Source organism: Octopus bimaculoides, chromosome 11 (genome assembly GCF_001194135.2).
Source record: "Octopus bimaculoides isolate UCB-OBI-ISO-001 chromosome 11, ASM119413v2, whole genome shotgun sequence".
Taxonomy (NCBI): domain Eukaryota; kingdom Metazoa; phylum Mollusca; class Cephalopoda; order Octopoda; family Octopodidae; genus Octopus; species Octopus bimaculoides.
In genome coordinates this window covers 4368027-4372090 of record NC_068991.1, presented here as the reverse complement: position 1 = coordinate 4372090, position 4064 = coordinate 4368027, and positions in this window count along the sequence as shown.

Genomic DNA, 4064 nt, shown 5'->3' with positions numbered 1-4064 from the left:
TATATATATATATATATATATATATATATATATATGAATATATGATGCCGCTTATTAATAGTAGTAACAGTAGCGGGCGAACGAGTTATTAGAGCTCAGTATACCTATTCTTATGCACTTTATTCAAAGAGTATTGAGGAAACCCTATAATGTGGAATTGGTTCATTTAATTTGGTTCACCACTCGAATATAACCAGTTCTAATCTAGTGAAAATGATGACGCAACGTATGTCTTCTGTTATTCATTTTCTAATTACTATATAAAAGGCTCAGAGCTGTTAGATCCACTACTACATAGAAGAAAATGACAGCATTTCTTCCAGCTCTTCCCTTATTGTGTTCAAATGCCACCAATGTCTTTGGTTTTCATCATTTCGAGTTACGTGGAAAAATTATTTTTTAAGGATTAAAGTCGATGGAAACCGCTTTCAATTTCCCCTCAAGAATGGTGGCTTTGTGACAAAATTAAATTTCATCCTTTCGTGGTATGAGCGAAAATTTGAAATTAAACGAAGCAAAGAATGTGGATAACAAGTTTAAATATTGAGATAAGGCAAGTGAAATCTAACCTCGGTGAATTCTTCCAGTACATATGGCAAATGCTTTATTCTAGTCTTGTATATGGTTGTTTTGGGAGTTATCTGTTTGGTTCCAAACCGCCCGAGAAAACCTCTAGTCGTATAATAAAACTATCCATTTTAACGTGATATAAATTAGAAACTTTCATTAAACTTTCATTCTAATTAATCGTCCAAATACCAGCATAATCATTGCGAAGTTTATTTTAATATATTCTTCGTCGTTTTCGTAATTAACTGGGGTCTGGTGTTCTCGAAGAAAATACGTTTAGAAAGGATTAAAGTTGCTGTTTAAATTAGTTTAGACAAAGTTTATTAGTGACTCACATTACTATGTTTATAAAATTACTGTTAATATTGTGGTTCTAAGTTTTTACAGACAAGTAAACTTTTAATTAATCGAATCACAGAGTTTCAAATAGTTTTCTGCAATTCCTGCGCTACATCTTTATATGCTTTCTACTTCAGCTCTCAAATCTAGATATTTTGGCCTCCCACTGATGCCATTTGCAAAACAATATGTTCTTTCTTGCAGGCAGTTATCCACTTCTGTCCACTGCTAATTTTTTAATCCACTTCTTTTGAAATCGCAGTCGCAATAGTTGAATTTTTTTTTGCGCTTTCTACAACTGTTCGGAAGTTAGGACATCGTCAAAAACTTTGATCATTAGATCACTCAATAATTCTGTTTCAATGCTTTGAAAATCTGTTTTCTTAGTTTAAAAATCAGTCATACGTTTTGTTGATTTTTGAGGTTTACAAAGTATTTAAAAGTGCATTTGACAACATGTTCTTGAAAAACTCTTTGATTTCCAAGACTTTTATGTCATCAAACATAATATCAAGTATTTTCTCAAAAACCGAATGAAATTGTGTTCAAGCTACTTATGTTTAAAGTGAAATCTGTAAAAAGCATTAATCTGCAAATCAACGCTACTTCACATTATTCTTGACAAGAACATTTTTTTTATCCGTCAGAAACAGACAAATTACAACACGCCACTGAACTGATTGAGACCAGAGTCGGAACTAATCTACTTGTCTACAGATTACCATTTTGCAAATCGCACAATTCGTTGTCATCATAAAACCTATATTATGAAGTAAACTGAACATGCCTTCCAATAAGACCAAATTTATCCTTCAGCAAGAAATATTTCAGCTCCTTTGTGTGTGTTTAATTTAAGTTACATAATTAACCAATCTTTATATACATTATTTATATTATTTACATTTAATGGATATTTGTCATCTTGGTTGTTTCTAACACGTTTCGGGTGATATACCCTCCAGCCTTCATCAGGTATCTTGAGGAAAAGTTGTGTTAGCAACAAACAAGATGAAGAGAAATATCCGTCAAATGTAAATAATGTAAATAATGTACATAATTTCGTATCTCTTAAATATAGAACTGTACAATCATTATATATTTCATAACCATTGCACAACTGAACTACAATGGCTGACCTACAAGATGTGACACCACAACGCACATCTCAACAAATTCTAATGAATTTACGTGAAGCAATATATTTTCTTCCCTTTACTGACATGACCGTTTTGGACAGACTACCCTTCCGATCAGAGGGTATGTTGGCCTTCTCGCCTAGCCTGCAGGGTGGAATTTATTCGAAAGCTAAGATAAAGCAATGTGCGGTATGACCCAAAACGTGATGACATTACAAGGTGCGGCAGAAGTGAAGCTCTTTTGCATTTTCGTTTTCTCATTGACCTTCTTTTTTTATTTGCTAAGACTTCTGCGATTTTTTTTTATTAGTTATTGGTGTTCAATAAAACCACAGGAAAACCATAACTTGAAATAAGAGCATCGTAGGCAAAGCAAAGGAATGCAGTGATGTTTGGTGCATTTCTCTGAGCTCCACGGAAAAACTGAATATCGAACCATGAGCTAGACGCCGTGGAAGGCCGAGTCAACTGCAGAGGCAGTCGCAAAAGAGATAGAACGTGTCCGCACAGGTAAGGTATCCATGGGAAAAACTTCCAAAATGAACCAACCGTCGTAGAATGTTTCTCTTGTGAAGGTATTGGAGGCAGAGACGATTACTGTGTCGCAGACTAAGAAAACGGATATTCCCTTTGCTAAAACATTACGACTGGATGGTATTCTACCTGAGGCAATCAGGCATGCAAAGAACACACTATTGTACTTTTGGTGGACAGACAGCGCAGTAAATTGAATATGAGAGGCCTCTGTTCTTATACAATGGAAGATTTTAGCTTTCATAAAATTCTACATTATCATCAATGGGGCTGAGTTTCAATAAAATTTTGTCGCCAATTGGAATGAGTGTGAAATTGCAATCGTTAGATTATTAGAACGCTATAAGATGTTGAACCAATTTTATTTCCCAATTGTTAGGTAATATAACGCCTATACATAGGCATTGTCATCTAGTAAATTAGTAAATTTTCTTTTAACCAAAATCTATCTTTTTCTTTATTTACCTTTACCAAGTTATAGATGATTATCACCCTATATTTTATTGACATTGACATTAGTACATGTCTTAAATAAACAATACTTAGATGTGGTAAGTCTAATTATCATATATTTTACAACACTGTATTGTTCTCTTGTAGAGACTATCCAAAGATAACTGAAAAATTCTTAGAACTTAGAATTAGAATAGTTCATGCTTTAAATACGTTCGTTTAATTGTTTAAACGTAGACTCATTTTATGTTCCAACAGTAATTATATTTATATAATTACTGAGCTTGCAACATACGGTTTTCTCGTGAAACCATCAATTTATTAAGTTTCACCAAGTTTTTCTTTACTCAAAGTATGTCTTTAGTTTTTCAACCTCTTCTAAATTGAGCAGATTACAAGGTAAGAGTGTCAACAACTATAGCAGACGATAGAAAACCTGTATTTTATTTTTCTCTCTTCTATTTTAACGCCGTTCAATTTTAACCTATAATAATTTATATTTTAATATGCATTCCAATGTATACAATTCCATAGACTCTCTCTCTTAATTTTGACATTATATGTTTTCTTTATAATCTATTTGATTAGATAATACCAGTATTTTAAAAGATGACGAACTGTCCTCACTAGCAGCATGTAATTTACAAGCACACGTTTTATTGATTTGACACATCTTTGCATAAGATAAATCTGTTGAAAGTCATTTGTATATTCATATTTTCACATTATATTTATATATATGTAAATCAGTGGAAGTTTTCTTTACAAGAAAATCAATAACGTCTCTTCTATCAATTCTATTTATTTACTGTCTACTTTTACTGAAAATAGACACATGCATAATCGCATATATATATATATATATATATATATATATATGTGTGTGTGTGTGTGTGTGTGTGTGTGTGTGTGTGTGTGTATGCGCATTTTTGTGTGTTTATACACATATACATACATATATTATATAAGTAAATCACGACTATGAGCATATGAACATATACATATTGGTCAATATATGCATAAATGCAAAGT